The sequence below is a fragment of the Crinia signifera genome, chromosome 2 (genome assembly GCF_055691185.1).
Source record: "Crinia signifera chromosome 2, ASM5569118v1, whole genome shotgun sequence".
Taxonomy (NCBI): Eukaryota; Metazoa; Chordata; class Amphibia; order Anura; family Myobatrachidae; genus Crinia; species Crinia signifera.
The window spans coordinates 17899025-17915756 of record NC_139218.1 but is presented as its reverse complement, the minus strand read 5'-3'; the positions used below and the strand labels follow the sequence as shown (position 1 = coordinate 17915756).

The window sequence follows — 16732 nt, the reverse complement described above, 5'->3', positions numbered from 1 at the left end:
AAGTGTTTGTTAGTAATTTGAATCAATTAAATCCTAAACACATTACTACCACATTACATTAAACCTTACATCATGTGAAGTGCTATTCATTCATTGTTACCAAATGTGTGCTGTTATTGCTGAATGTAAAAGGGACATGCATATTTATATTAGTGATAGCAAGTTCTGTCCATTGCTTGCAGTGTAAATGTGTGTAAAAAATGCAGCCGTGCTTTCAGCATATATTTGTGTGTTTAGTAATTGGTTCCAATTGAAGCAATGAAAAGAGTGTAATTAATGAGTAATGAGTAGAGGAGTGGATTGTATTGTGTTCAGCTGACTGTGGTTCAGGTGCGGCCGTACTAATTGGGCGATCCGAATGCCTAGCGCATGACCGAATGGTGTCCGCAAAGTGAAACTTACTTATGAAGACCGCATATTTCCTGGCTGTTGGTTCGTTTGCAGTCGGTGTTCTGTCCGAATGCACGCCTACCAGAATTAGTGCACTCCCTCGTGTACGCCCATGTTTACGCCCAGTTTAGCCCACTTTGAAACTACGCCCCTGTGTACTTCCGAATGACGCCCCTAATACGCCCATATTTCACGAGTGAATGCGGTGCACATTTCTGTACGGTATTAGTGAGAACAAGTACGGAGACCGTGCGTGGCACATGCACATAGCGTTGCCCACGCATGCGCAGACGGCTAAAAAACGCCAACCGAAAAAATTCAGAAATTAACGCATCGACCAGAATAAGGCCCTTTGTTATGTTTGCGACTTCCTCAGGGGTTAAATTTCTCGGACTTATGAATGAGAGAGACTTCAGGGAGGAACGACGGGTTAAAGACAATGCCACATGCAAACATTTTCCCATTGTCCAGTACACATATTTGATACACACTGCTAAGGATTTTCACTAAGTTAATACTGAAGGCGCAGGAACTTTACCCTTGATGAACATGGAACTGTTATGAGCCACAGAGTGTCTCATTCCTCTTTTGGTATTTTGTTATGTAGTTTTTATGTTCTGTGTTTTGTTTGTACGTTCTCTCCGGATTTAGCTTTATTCACTTGACTTTGTATCTATGGGATTGCAGCCTGTGCAGCACAGCTGCTCCAATTAGACCTGTAGCTTGGGTGTTCTGTCAGGCTGCTCAGGTGTGGTTTGTGTGCTCATTAGTGGGCTTTATAGTCTGTTCACACCAGCACTGGGTGCTGGTTATAGAGTCTGGTTTCAGTCTTGTTCCTGGTCCGCAGTCCTGAGAGATCCTGTCTGTACAGTGTTGTTTCCTGTCCTGCAGCCTGTGTAGCCCTTTCCTGCAGAGTTCTGCCATAGTCCTGTCATTTGGTTGTGAAGCTGCAGCCTGGTGTCCCTGCCGTGCTGAGCCGCGTCACTACAGCTGTCTCGTCTGTCTGTCAGGGAGCTGCAGTCCACATAGGACAACTTGGCCACGCTCATTTAATCCGGTATCACCTTCTGGCATTGTTGCCTTTGTACTTCTCTCCCCTATGTCCAGTCTGTCAGTCCCTGTATTATAGTCTGTTTTGTATTGTTTGTTGTTTCAGTTAGTTTTCCTCTTGTCACCTCACGGTCTCCTCTGCTGCCGTGTCTCCAACATAAGTCCATGCTGCAACGGAGTCTGGGCGGACCTAAGTCGCCCTTACAGCTGGGGCGGTTACAGGCGAAGACTAGCCCGCAGGCACCAGTGGACCACTGAGGGGGGATAATTAAGTTAGGGTCCAGACTAGGGACAGATGTGGCTAAATCACCACTAGTCACAGCTTCACAGTTTTTTTGTATTACCAGCTTCCTTACAGGAACCTAGCTTTGTCGGAAAAACAAAGCACTTTGAAAGCTTTGCAGCTACTTGCACCTTCTTGTAGTGTTATTGTATCTTTATTAATTGCACATCACTATTTTGTGTAAACACTTGGTACAATATTCATAATGTTGTAGTTCTCACTGCACAACACCACCCCCTCCCCCCCCCCCCCCCCCACACACACACACACACATATATACGTTTTCCAAAGACCGGCACTCCTAAAAGATCCCACTTGGAACAAGCCCACCAACAAGAGCACATATGCAAACCAAATGACAACGATGGCACTCCCGCGGACTTCACAAGAAAAGACTCTGACACAGCTTCTAAGATAAGCTAACGTTTCGGGATTAAATTCCCTTTTTCAAAGCAAAACATCTGGTGCAAGACAAAATCAGAAGGCTTACACTCTTACCTATACCTATAGTGGTGAGGGGGTCCACTTAGCATACCACATGATGCCAGCCGCCGTCCCCGGTGACCCGGAAGTGCGTCATCTCACTGACACGTCAGTGCGTCCCATCCGTGCAGCGTCCCTAGCAACTCCGGCGACCTCCTGGCCGGTTACCAGGGACCAGCTCAGCGTGTTAGTGTCTTTGTTACCAAGGGAACCCGGATAAAACACTGCACATATTAAAAAAGTCTCAACGTGATAAGTGTGAAATAGGTGACAGACTATCTAACTAAAAAAGTCTAAAATATATAAACAAGGTGTAATATACAACTATACATGAGAAAGTGCACGATATAGCATTAGTGAAAGACAAAATAATTTTATAAAAGAAATAGATGGAATGTTTAAGGTGCTGGAGAGCAATGAGGCATGATCTATAGCATTATTAAAGGAACACATAATGGGCGGAATGCTGTAACATCCGCGCCCCCTGTTCGCCGCACAACGCGGGCTACCGCAGACCTAATTATCGCATATGCTCTAACATATGCGATAATTATGGCAATGGACAGCTCTTGCGTTAAGAGCTTTCCTTTGCGATCTTGCCGGCGATGCGCTGCAGGTCCCGGCGTCTCCCCCCTCCCTCCATTACCCGGGGCTGCTGCTGCATGCGTGTGTGGGCTCTCCTCCTCCTCCCTGCACCCAGAAGAGGATACAGTGCAGGAAGGAGGAGGTCACAGGTCCAGGCAGCACTGCGCTGTGCTGCCTGGACACAGGTGAGGGGGTGGTGTCGGTGCGAGGTGGCGGGGGTCCGTTCGGGGCGGCGTGGGTGCATTAAGAAGCCCATAGGCTTCTATTGGGTATCGCCAACTTTTTTTTTTTTTGTATAATCATTTTTTATTGATTTTCAAAGGAAAAAAGAAAATACAAACAGGGAAGCAAGGGTTGGTGAAAATGAACAGCCAACAATTCTCGACGCAGCGAGATACACGCTTCATTTCTTCATACAGTGTTCCAGTAGTTAACATTATTATCTTGAGACAATATTACATGGCATTTAAAATGTGTTGTACTGGGTAGGTTACATCTCTACTATCCCTTTCAATTCCCTATTATACAATCTATAGAATTACTATATCGAGAAAGATGAAAAAAAAAGGGGGGTGGGGGGAAGGAAAAGAATAACAGGGAAGGGGGGGGGGGGGTGGGTGGGGGGGAATGACCTTTCCCTCTCGTGTAGTCCTATGTGCAGTTTAAGATGGTGTTATCCAGAGTCAGACCAGGCGATTTATTCACAGGGAAATTGCCTTATACTCTTGGGAAGTTTTGTACTCCATCCAGGGGAGCCATGTGGCTGCGAACTCAGTGTGTTTATCCACTGATGACATCATAACATCCTCCATTGACATATAGTGATCAATTTTGGAAAACCATGATTTACATGTGGGCGGGATTATTGATTTCCATAGGATGGGGATGCTAGCCCTCGCCGCATTGCTAAGGTGCCTGATCAATGAGGTTTTATAGGAGGTGAGAGGTGTGGGGGATAGGTTTAACAACCAAAAAGCAGGAGTCACTGGGACAGGGTTACGGAGAATAGTTTGTGAAATCTTAATGACTTCTGTCCAGAAGGGGGTGATTAAAGGGCATTCCCACCATATATGCATGAGGGATCCGGTGGAGCTCTTGCACCTCCAGCAAGTTGCAGGAATATTTGGGTTCATGATGTGTAACATGGAGGGGTGTCTGTACCATCGCATAATCAGCTTATATTGTGTTTCTCTAGTTTGTATACATATAGAGCTGGCATGGGCCTTCATGAAAATGGATTCCCATTCCTTGTCGGATATGTTTAGATTGAGATCTCTTTCCCATGCCCGTGTGAAAGTGGAGGAGGTGTCGTTGTTTAAATCTTGTAAGAGTTTGTATAATAGCGAGATAGTGTGAACAGGTTCAGATGTGGATATGCACAATCTTTCAAACGCGGTCAGTTCACGGGATGTTGGGCGAGATCTAGAGCCTGTTTGTATATAATGCCTAACCTGTAGGAATTTCCAGAAATCTCTCGATGGGATATCCCATTTTACTTGCAATTCCGAGAAGGAGCACATACTGGAGCCTAGCATCATCTGGCCCACCCTAAAAAGTCCTTCTATGGCCCATTTTGAGAAGTCTGGAATATTCAAACCAGGTCGGAAATCTGGATTATTTAAAAATGAAGTTAATGGGCCAAATTTGGAAGAGATGAGTGGATTTAGCCGTAGAGATTTCCATGCTTGTAGTGTAGGGGGAATGGTGGGATGAGATGTTGGCGGGTTGGGGAGAGTGGGTAGCCAGGGGAATATTTCGGGATAGAGGCCCATACAAACCCCTTCCAGTTCCACCCATTGCTTACTTCTACGATTCCTGGTCCAGTCCAGGATTCTGTTTAGGAGGATGGCATGGTAGTAGTTCCTAAAGTCTGGAAGGCGGAACCCCCCCCTTTCAGTGCTTCTAGCCAAAATCTCACGTTTAATTCTGGGCTTTTTTCGTTGCCAGATGAATTGTTGGGTCAGGGTTCGGATAGTTTTAAACCATGTCTCTGGGACCTGGATTGGCAAGGTTTGGAGTATGTAAAGTAGTTTGGGCAGGGAGTTCATCTTAATTACATTTATTCTCCCTAACCAGGATAGTTGTTTGTTGTGCCATCTACTATAATCTGCACGGATAGATCCTAGAAGGGGCTGATAATTTAAGGTGTATAGTCGGGTCAAATCGCAGGGTAGGTTGATTCCTAGGTATGTAATGTGGGAGGGTTGCCATGTGAATGGGAATGAGCTCTTAAGTTGGGGGACCAAGGCGGGGGGCACTGAAACATTAAGAATACTGGATTTGGTCATATTGACTTTGAAGTTAGAGAGAGAGCTAAAACGGTCTAGTTCTTGTATGAAATGGGGAAGGGATGTAGTTGGTTGGGTGACTATTGCCAGAAGGTCGTCGGCGAATAATGCCAATTTGTAGTTGGCTTCTCCTACTTGTATACCCGAGATATTTGCATTGGCTCTTATCGTCCTAGCTAGTGCTTCCATACACAAAACGAAAATTAGTGGCGAGAGGGGACAGCCCTGTCTTGTTCCGTTGCTAATAGGGAAGGAGTCAGACAGATAGCCGTTAGTCCTCACTCTTGCTGTGGGCCTGTGATAAAGGGCTAAAATTCTGTGGAGGGCCAAAGTACCCAATCCAATGTGCTCCAGTACAGCCCGCATAAATCCCCAGCAGACCCTGTCGAATGCCTTTTCGGCATCTGTAGAGACAAGAACGGTGGGGATTTTATGGCATGAGGCCAGGTGGATCAGATTCAGAATTTTGGTAGTGTTGTCCTTTGCCTCACGGCCGGGGACGAATCCCACCTGATCATTCTGGATCAGGGCGGGGAGAAATTTATTCAACCTGTTTGCCATTAATTTTGCGAAGAGTTTGATGTCGACATTCAAAAGGGAGATGGGTCTATAGCTGGAGCACACGGAGGGGTCCTTTCCTGGTTTCGGGATCACTGTTATATGAGCTTCTAGGGACTGTTTAGAAAAGTGTGAGTCTGCTGAGATGGTGTTGAAGGCTTGCAACAGTTTTGGGGTGAGTATGTCTTTAAATGCCTTGTAGTAGGTTGCTGTGAAGCCATCCGGGCCGGGGCTTTTGCCCGAGGGTAGGGAGGATATAGCTGATTCTAGTTCTATCTGGGAAAATGGTTTTTCTAGTAAATCTCTGTCAGGGGAGGATAAAGAGGGGAAGGCCGCTGAGGTCAAGTATTCCTTTGCTAACAGTGTTTTGTGTAGGTATTCTATTGATGTGGGAGTTTCCTGAAGGTTGTAAAGTGAAGAGTAATAGTTTCGGAAGCATGATGCAATTTCCGGGGTTTTATAACAAAGAACATCTGCATCCTTCTTTATCTTATTGATAAAAGAAGCAGCTCTTTGGGTTCTAAGGGCTTGCGCTAATAGGCGGCCTGGCTTGTTACCCCACTGGTAATACTTACTCTTACACTTTCGCATTTCTAGTTTGGTGCGTTCGGCTAAGAGTTTATTAAGGTTATGACGAGACTCAACTAGTTCTGCAAGTGGAGATGGGGAGGCGCCAGATTTGTGCATTGTTTCAAGTCTATGGATGTTTGCTAATAATGCAGATATTCTCGCGGTTTTTTGCTTTTTCATATATGTGCTCAATTGTATCATTTTGCCTCTGATGACGCATTTATGTGCTTCCCATAGGGTAATCGCGGATATGTCTGGAGTATCGTTTAACTTGAAATATTCTGATAATGTCTTGACCAGCTCTGCTTTGCATTGTGTGTCCTGTAGTAATAATTCATTGAGCCTCCATGTCCATTGGCCAGGGGGCTGTTGGTGTGTGGCTAAGGTTATTGAGATCGGGGCATGATCCGACCATGTGATGGGACCTATTGTTGCGTCTAGAAGTAGTGGGAGGTGTTTATGACTTAGGAATATGTAATCTAGTCTAGAGTAGGTCTGGTGGGGATGAGAGTAGAATGAGTAGTCTCTGCCTGAGGGATTAAGAATCCTCCAGGAGTCGGCAAGTTGGAGGTCATGGAGAATTTTGTTTACCTTTTGATATTTGTGAGTCGGAAACCTGCTGGTGCCAGTAGATGTGTCTATAGTTGGGTCTAGGGTCCAATTGAGATCACCTCCCAAAATTGTCGTGCCCTCAAAGAGGGAGTCTAAGTGTGCCAGGTGTGAGAGGAAGAATGAGTGTTGGTCTTGGTTGGGGGCATATACCACTACAAAGGTGTAGGGTTGAGTAGATATTTTACATTTAATGAGGAGTACTCTTCCGGGGACCGGTTTCATTATGGATACATCAGTTAGTTGGAGATGTTTAGAAAACAAAATTGCTACCCCCTTAGATTTACTGTCAGGTGTATTGCAGTAATATGCGGTGGGGAAGCGATGGTTAGATAGGGATGGGTTTCTAGCGGATCGTCTAAAGTGTGTTTCCTGGATCATGGCTACATCAGCTCTCTCCGCCCATAGGGTCCTGTGTAAGCTACTCCTTTTCTCTGGGGTATTAAGGCCTTTTGCATTAATGGAGAGGATCTTCAGTTTACCTGGTGTGGTCATGTCTGAGGAGGTGGAACATAGTCTGCGATGCGTTTTGAAAGGTCAGGGATGGGGGTAGGAAAGGTGGGGAAGGAAAAACATGGGAAAGGGAAATACAATTAAACATACTAATTAACAACATTACTAGTAGAAAAAGAAAAATCCCGCTAAGAGGCGACTGGCGGTAAAAGGCCTCCAGTGTCTCAGAAGGCAAAGAGCCTGAGGCGGGTATGGGGTAGGGGGAGTCACCGCTAACAAGTGTTATGTGATCTCCCTTTTGGGAGTTAGTACTGAGAAAGTGAGTGTGTCAAGTTTACATAGCTTATCTATAAGAACTTCTTGTGTATAGATGCTTAAAATAGTGCTAGTGTAGACCATATAGGTACTCTCCCGCTTAGCCTAAACGTAGAGCATAAGTATCTAACCTTACCCGAGAAATCAACTCGGGGTCAGCCCGAGAAATGTCCATTACCTGGGTCCTGCAGGTAGATAACCACAATGGAACTAACAGGGTGGTCTGAGCCAACCCCCTATAAACATTAACCTAAAAAATAACTACCCACCACTGTAACTCTGCTGGTGAGTATTGGTAGTGGTATTAAATAAAGCTGCCTGAACTATTTTCTTCCAAACATAAACCTAGGAGTAGAGGACCAGTGAGGTATAAACAGTCAACTTAAGTTGGAACCAAGGTAGTTTTGTAATTTAAACATTATATTCACCAGTCCCGGGTCTGATCCCGAAGTAGAGAGTAGTCTTGATATATGTCGGCTTGTAGGTCTCAGGGGGGGTTTGTATTGGTGGGCGGGGCTTGGCCTTGTTTCTTTTTGCCGTATCGGGCTTCTTGCCAAGGAGGGCCGTGTCCTTGCTGTTGGAGTGGCGGGAGGTCCGGATGATTGAACTCCCAGTTGGGTATGTCCATGATCGGCAGGCCCAACGCTGTGCAGAACGTCGGGATTTCGGAGTAGGAGTTTAGGGTGTGTTGTCTCCCTGCGGAGGTAACTTGGAGGTTGAAGGGGAAGCCCCATTTATACTTCAGTTGTCTCTTGCGGAGTTCGGAGGTGATTGGTCGCAATGCCTTCCGCTGCTGAAGTGTGTGCCAGGAAAGATCTTGGTAGATTTGTACATTGGAACCATTGAAGTCTATTCCATCCAGCTGGCGTATCTTGCGTACAATACTTTCTTTTTGTGCATAGTAGTGTAAACGGCAGATCACATCGCGTGGGCGATCAGACGGCGATCCTCTGGGTCTTAGTGCCCTGTGTGCTCTATCGAGGGGTATCGATTCTGGGGGGTCGTTTCCAAGGATCTCGTTGAAGATCTTGAAGAGGATGTCTGGCAGGTTTTCCTGGGAGACTTCCTCGGGCAGGCCCCGGAGCCGGAGGTTATTTCTTCTCCCTCTGTTGTCCAGGTCTACTAGATGCATTTGTAGAGAGCGGATCTCTGCCGATTGGGCAGCTAGAGTCTCTGTAAGGGAGTTGCAGAAAGTGTAAGTTTCTTCTTGGCTTTTTTCCAGAGAATCTGTACGTTGGGAGAGTTGAGACAAGTCTTGCCGAACTGTAGCTAATTCTTGGCGGATTGTGTCTTGAATATCCTGCTTCGTTGGGAGGGTTTTCATGTATGACAGGGTATTTCTAATTTCTGCCAGTTCCGTTGCCAGCAGTGAGGTCTGGAAGTCCTGCTGAGCAGTGGGTGGGGCGTGAACTGGAGAAACATCTGCTTGTGTAGAGAGAGTGGATTGCAAAAAGGGTCTCATATCAGTTTGGGACATGTTTTCTTTGGGAAGAGGCGTATTACCTTTTGGAAGAGCCTTTTTGCCTTTGACCATAATTAGCTCAGAAGCTTCGGGTAGAAACAGTAGGCGGCTAGATCTTGAGATTGGGGGGGTTATCTAGGTTACACTCACATCTGTGTGGCTTAACTCATCGGGCGGTGACTCCCGGGGGCCTGGCTTTATGGAGACATCCTTACTTAGGACGCATCATTGTCTCTTTTTTTTTTTATATTGAGGGTCCCCGACCCCTCCTCTTCACCGATTGTGTTGTACGCTGCTGTTGGTCAGTAGCGTAAGGTTAGCTTACATTGCGTACGCAGGCACGGGTGTTAAATTGTGAAGTGTCTTTCTTTTCGCAAGCTGGCTCTTTTTTAGAGCAGTAATTGTAGTTTGTTGTTGCAAGCACTAGAGGGCAGTCTTGGTTTACAAATGAGAAGTGAGATCACAACAGTCTTATAAGAACTATCACCAGGGTCTGCTTCTTCCTTACTTTGTAATAAGTATAGGCAGGAAAATGAGGCTTATCCTCCAGAGGTTATCTCTGCTCAGTGCCTGTGTTTTTGCTGGCAGGGTTTAAGAGGTGCTGTAGGTTGGTGGAGCAGCTCAGAGGTAATCTGAGTGTTAGCCAGACTTGCCTGTGGGAGATGGGGTAAATTCTGTGGGGCTGTGAGGAGAGGCTTCCGTGAGAGAGTGTCACTAAGGTGGTAGCTTTATAGCAGTGGCGTTGTCTCTCTCCTCTGCTGCCCTGTGGAGTTCAGCTTGGGGCCTCCTCGCTCACCAGCTGTGTGTGTGCCCTGTTTCACTTTGAAGAGGATGCAGCCTGGGGTTGAGAGGGTGTGAGCGCCCTGATGCTGCCAGCTATCTGGGATGCCTCTCCCAAGATGGCGGGATGGGTGTGATGGCGGCTGTGACCCGTTCAGTGTCTCGGCGGGCGTCTAACTGGGGGTTGCCTGAGGGGTACTCACTTTTTCCGAGTGTCTGGGCTGAGGACGTCCAGCGGGGGCCGGGTAAGTCGGTATTTAGCTCCGACGCTGGCTCTGTCCCGGCGTGGAGCGCCGATGTGCGGGCGGGCGGTGAGGCTGCAGGACTCTGCAGGGGTGTCCGCTCCTCCGCTCGGGTCCCCTGGTGGTAAGCGGTGACGGCGGGGGGCCTCTCCAGCGCCTCCGGCCGCGTCCGTCCGTCTCCTCAGCGGCGCCTCCGGGCAAAATCGAGGTCCCGGCTCCGGCCGGGTGACCAGGCCGCAACCTGCAAAAGCGCTAAAAAGCGCTTTCCGGCTCCGCAGCTGGGGCCAACAGGCGACCGGAGCAAAGGGGGGACGAAGGGGAGGCGATGTAGCGAGGAAGGAGCAGGGTTTTAGGGTAAGAAAGTGGATTTTTGGGAGTTGGAAGCAGGAGCTCTGGAGAGATGCGTCCGCTCCGACTGGCTGCCAGGCCACGCCCCCCGGGTATCGCCAACTTTTGCTGGTGATACCCCCGCAGCGAAAACCCGCCGTGCGGGTTTTGCGGCATATCAAAATGCGGTAAAAATCCCGATAATGGGGTTTTTACCGCATTCCTGCTTTAGAGAATTTCCCCCTGTATCTGTTTATTGAGCCCTCACAGTTCATGGATCCATTTGGTCTCCAATTGGAGCAATCTTTTTCCTCTGTTGCCTCCCCGTATGTCCTCAGGTACTTGGTCTATAGCCATGTTGCACAGAGTAGCCAAGCTATGTTTCTCCTTGAAATGATAAGCAACAGGTTGCTCACTGTCCTTTTTCTCTAATGCTCCCTTGATCGCCGAGCGGTGAAGGGCCATCCTGGTTCTAAGAGTCCTGATAGTCTTACCCACATAGCATAGGCCACATGGGCATTTGATGAGATACACCACGTATGTGCTGGTACATGTCAAGGGTGTATGGATGGTGTATTTTATACCTGAGTGCGGATGGTAAAAGACCCTACCAGAAATCATGCAGCTGCATGTTGTGCAGCCTACACACTTGTAACAGCCACCTGGTTTGGTTCGTGTTTGTGGTCTTGTCCTTTTGGTCACATCCATTCTGACCAGCATGTCCCTGAAATATATACAGGTTGAGTATCCCGTATCCGAATATCCGTTATCCGAATTATTCCGAAAACCATACATTCCAGAAAGTGAACCAACATTTTTTTTGATAAAAACTTACTGGTGACATCTGTAACAGCACTACTGAGGACATGATATGTAACTGGCACTACTGGGGACATCTGTAACAGCACTACTGGGGACATCTGTAACTGGCACTATATAAGTGCAAGACAATGATTGCTTGGCATTTCAATTCAGTGCCTGAGATAGTACACAAACTTTGTTTCATGTTTTGAAACCTTGTTTTATGCACAAATACAATATATTTGTGTTTATTTCATGTGTTTGATGTATATGTACAACATAAATGCAAGATACATCATTGAAATATTAATATTACTAAATACGGAATAATCCGTTATCCAAAATTCTCCTGGTCCCGAGCATTTTGGATAAGGGATACTCAACCTGTACATATATTTCCCCGGTATATAGCGCCGCACTCCAAAAGTACTTCAATCAAATAGGTCATTTTATTCTTGCATAAGCATATATACATATAAAACCACAGAAGTGAAAGTAATGAAAGGATAAAAATAAATAAAAGCACACAGCAATATTCAGCGCACAATGACCTTGGTGACAACAGCAATAATGATGGAATTATTGGAGCAGGTATCTGGATGGTAGATCGACAATGTCTACATCGACAATCAATATGTCACCATGCGGTTAACCTGCTTGTGGTCGACATGGTCAAAAGGTCGACACAAGTGCAGAAGTTCCCAGACAGGTAGCAGAATGAGGCACCTGGCTCGAATTATGGCAAGTGAAGCAAGCCATGCGAGGGGACATGCATAGGTGTCGACATTGACACCAAAAGAAAGACTGTAGAAGCCAGCTTGTCTGGCTGAAAACAGCATAAACTCACCTGGCTATTGGCAGGAATCCTTAGCTCACACACTTGATCTGGGCCCGGGGGTTCGGCTTATCTTGATTGACGGGTTGGCTGATTTGAATGACGGTTCAGGATAGGCTGGTTGAGGTCAGAGGTGGAGATTGATGGGGTGATGTTCTTGCTTCCAGAAGATTCTGTCTCTTGCTTCAGGGAACGTTGGACTGTTAAGTACAAAGATTCATTTGATTAGCTAGATTCTGAACTTAATTGCTGTGTTTTCCATTAAAAAACCTTTGTTCACCCATCTATATTTCTCTAGATACTAAACCTCCTCTTTCTGTCACCTTTCCTTTCTTTTCTACCTGTTTCTATCCCCTCTATTTCTAATGTCTACCAGGCCCAAGCATTCTGTGGGGGCTCCCACTAGATATGTCAGCCTTGATGAGGCTGATATTAGGGCCAGGGCCAGGCCTCCGGTGCGCGGCGATGTAAGGGGCTTATCCCCTTCGCCGCGCAGAAGAAATGTGGGCGCCAGGGTTCTTCCCCCTGCACAAGTTTTGCCCAGCACTTCCATGGCTGGTGCAGGGCGTCGCGGAGCTCAATCCGCGACGCCGCGTGCAGCCAATTTCAATGGCGGCGGGCAGCGGGGGAGATCGCGCGGTGCTCAGTCAGCAGCACCGTCGCTGGTCTCTCCTCCCCCCGCCCGGGTAGGCAGTAGACGCCGGGGGTCGCGTGCCGCAGCGTTATGCGCGGCTCAGCACGCAGCTGACGGGGTGGGAGAGGGGGATGCCGGGATACAGCCCGGCCCGGCTCCCTCTCCACCATCGCTGCTCTCTTCTCCCCCCGCCCGTGTACGCAATAAGCGCCGGGTGTCGCGCCTGGCCGCAGACACCACGGCGCACAACAGTTTAGATGTGGTGGGCGAGGGGGATGCCGGGATACAGCCCGGCCCGGCTCCCTCTCCCCCTGTTCAAAAAAAAAATGGCGGGCGCGCTAGGGGACGGGATAGACGCCCCGTTGCCCCTAGCAACAGAAGTAAAAAAAATAAAAAACGAGGCAAGGGAAAGGGTGCAGTGCCGGATGGCACTGGGAGCATTACTGCGGTGGCTGCTGTGAGAAGTGGCCGCCGCAGACATAATAGTGAAAATGCTGGCAGTGAAATTAATAATGAGCCTGCTGCGCCATCTAGTGGCGCGACTAGAAATAACATGGACAGGCACCTATTTATTCAACAATTTAGGAATAAATTGTCAGAAAGGGAATTTCATATGCTAGAGTCCGTTATGGAGGATTGGCAGTCCAACAGTGACTCATCGGACGATTCAAGGTCGTCCGATGGGTCTTCAGGGACGACTGTTTGCAGTAGTAACGGCAGTGGTTCTCAAAATTTGCAGGGTCCATCCGGCCACCAGAGGGGGTCGTCGGATGGCAGCCAGGAGAGCGAGCAACAAGGTCAGGCGCAGGATAGGGCTTTGGTAAGTAACGCAAGATCGAGGCGTAGGGAACGCAGGAGGTTAGCAGACGAACCAGCCAGGCAAAGTGTTGTAAGTATACAGGGTAACAAGATACTGCCTGGTCGCTCCTATGCGGATGCAGTGAGGGGGTCTAATCGGGCCGGAGATACGGTGACTTTAAATTCATCGACTCTGACGTCCATTTGCGCGGCGGTGGTATCCGCAGTGGCTCCTTTGCTGACCACCGGCCCAGGTGGACAAGGGAGTGCTGCTCCTACGGCTACAGTGGCTTCGGTGTCTGACATCATAGCCCGAGCCATAGCGCCTACCATTGCCGCGCAGGGGGGCGAAAGAGCAATTTGTGAGAGGGAAAATCCATCGCCTGTTGATGTGCCTGTTATCGGTGTCGTTAATGATACTATATTGGCAGGTCGAGGATTTTCACGGCAAGATATGGACCGACCGTCGTCGAGCCGTAGCAACAATGAAGGAGCAGGACGAAGAGCTGGAGCATCTGAAGCGGGTGAGTCCTCTAATGATCCAGACTGGACTAGTGAGGGTAATGCCATTTCGGGTAGCGATGGGTCGGGGGGCTCATCTTCACCAGAGAAGTCTAAGCGTAAAAGGTCTGCCAAGTCTCGTAAGAGGCGACGCAGACATGAAACTTCTGATTCTTCATTGGCGTCGACGTCTTCTGAAGGTAATTCATCTTCGGACGGCGGCGTGCGCAGGCGCAAGCGAAAGAGGCGTAGGGAATATAGGTCCCATAGCTCCGGATCCTCTAATGTATCGGTTGAGTCCGATGCAGTACAGTGCGCGAACACCGCTGTTAAGCGGGGTTTGCGCCCTAGGGCTAGGGATAGGATTAGAAAAGGGCGGTATGTAGATATCTTTGCTTTAACAAGCAAGGATAGGCGGGCCCTCCTAGCCGCAAGGAAAAAAGGACCCGCTAGCGAGGATGCCTTTCGAAGTTATAATAACTGGGTTAGAGGCATACTTATTTTTGCGGCCTGTTATTTAGAGACACATCCAGATGAATATGTGAACCTGGTGAGATACCAGTTCCTTATTCATAAACTCTACACCTCTTACGTCGGTCCCGGTTGGCGGGTCTATGACAAAGAGTTTAGGAGGAAGCAGCATGGCCGGGAGGTGTACGATTTTGGCAAGAAAGACGTAGAATTATACTGGGAAGTTGCCGAATCTGCTACACCTATTAGGGCTCCTGAAAATAAGGGGTGGGTAAGACAGTATGGGAGCAGGCCTTACAATAATATTAATAAGGGAGGTAATACGAAGCATGGCCATGGTAGGTGCTACTCATTTAATAATGGGCAATGCAGCCTGGGAAACCGGTGTCGTTTTCGGCACCTTTGTATCAGATGCGGAGGTCAACACGCAATCAAGGATTGCTCAAAACCTCCAACTGGTGGGGGAGGTGGGGCTCAGTCCACGACAAAACAAAGCCGTGGTCCAGCGGCACCTGTCGTTGGATAGGGCCCCAACTCCAATAGTATTGGTCAGGATGTTACCATGGCTGGAACGGTATCCGGACAGAGATGGAGCAAGATTTTTGCAGTCCGGATTTTCTGAAGGTTTTCAATTACCTGTTTCCGCTCCAATTAGTGCGGGAACTAAAGGAAACTTACGCTCAGCCATGGAGCATCCTGACATAATATCACAAAAAGTTGAAGCCGAGGTAAAACTAGGTCGCATGGCTGGCCCGTTTTCAACACCACCTGTTAAGGGACTAATTTTGTCCCCTATTGGGGTGGTTCCCAAAAAAGTTAAGGGGAAGTTCAGGCTGATTCAGCATCTTTCTTGTCCTAGAGGGTCGTCTGTCAATGACGCCATCAATGACGATTTTTGCACAGTTAATTATTGTTTATTTGAAGATGCCATAGACATCATTCGAAAAATTGGTCCTGGTGCCCTCATGTGCAAATTGGATGTTGAATCAGCTTTTAGACTATTACCTTTACATAAGAACGCATTTCAGTACATGGGATTTAAATTGAATGGGGGTTTTTACATAGATAAATGTTTGCCCATGGGTTGCTCCATTTCATGTGCTTATTTCGAGCGCTTTAGCACATTTTTGCAGTGGTGCCTGCAGGAAGTGTCGGGAGCTGACAGCATTACTCATTATTTGGATGACTTTCTTTTAGTGGGTCCTCCAAATTCTGACCTGTGCCTTAGGTTACTAGAGGCAGCGCTTGATTTATTTAGAGATTTCGGGGTTCCCGTGGCAGGGGAAAAAACCGAGGGACCTACTACTAGGGAAGCCAATCCCGGGGCATTTTTTCAATCCCGGGATTCGGGATTGAAAAATGCTCAATCCCGGGATTCCCGGAATCCCGGGATTGACTTTCCTAATAAAAAAAACACCCTGGCCGCCCCGCATTTGCTTACTTTTGTGGCTGGGTTGCTGGGTGGGTGGGCAGTTTCATACTGCCAAGACCCCGGGTTGTTGTTTGCTGGCTAGGTGGGCGGGCTGGAGTGCGCCTTCGTAGTCCGGGAGCCATGGGGGAGCGGGACTGCGGACTCTGCAGTGTCGCTTGCTGTGGGCGGGCGTGATCTCAGCCTTCCTGCGCAGCGTGACCTCTGATGTCACGCTGAGAGGTCACGCTGCGCAGTGCTCTCCGGGTATGGGAGAAGCCGGGCAGAGTCTGAGCGTGTGCTCAGACGCTGCCCGGCATTAGACTGCGCATGCGCAGTCTAATCCCGAAATCCCGGGATTGGAATCTCCAATCCCGGGATTGAAATCCCGGTGTTTTGGGCGCCAAATCCCGGGATCCCGCCGATCCCGATCCCGGGATTGGCCACCCTACCTACTACTGATTTGGTGTACCTCGGAATTGAAATTGATTCCGAGCTAGGTCTGTGTAAACTTCCTCTAGATAAAGTACGCCGGTTGCATGACGAAATACGTTATGCCATCGCGGCTGCTAAGTTAACACTTAGACAGGCTCAATCTTTATTGGGCCTGTTTAATTTCGCATGTAGAGTTATACCCATGGGCAAAATATTTTGTAGAAAACTTCAGCGGGCGACCGTCGGGATTCGCAAACCCCACCATTTTCTACGTCTATCTTCAGAAATGAAGAGGGATCTGAAAGTGTGGGAAATGTTTCTGGATAATTTCAACGGCATATGCATATGGCAAGCTCCAGCCGTTGCTAATGCGGAGTTGGAATTATATACAGATGCCGCAGGATCTTCCGGATTCGGCGCATTTTATGCGGGACGTTGGTGCGCAGAGTCCTGG

The 16732-nt window shown here is 48.1% G+C and overlaps 1 long non-coding RNA gene across 1 annotated transcript in view; it reads left to right on the top strand.

The window, feature by feature from the left end:
- Positions 1–1326: 1326 nt before the first annotated feature.
- Positions 1327–16732, top strand: part of LOC146058679 (uncharacterized) — a 54076-nt gene continuing 38670 nt past the window's right edge. Inside the window, exon 1 of the long non-coding RNA XR_014469895.1 lies at positions 1327–1447. This is a non-coding gene — a long non-coding RNA (uncharacterized LOC146058679). The remainder of the gene's footprint in view (positions 1448–16732) is intronic.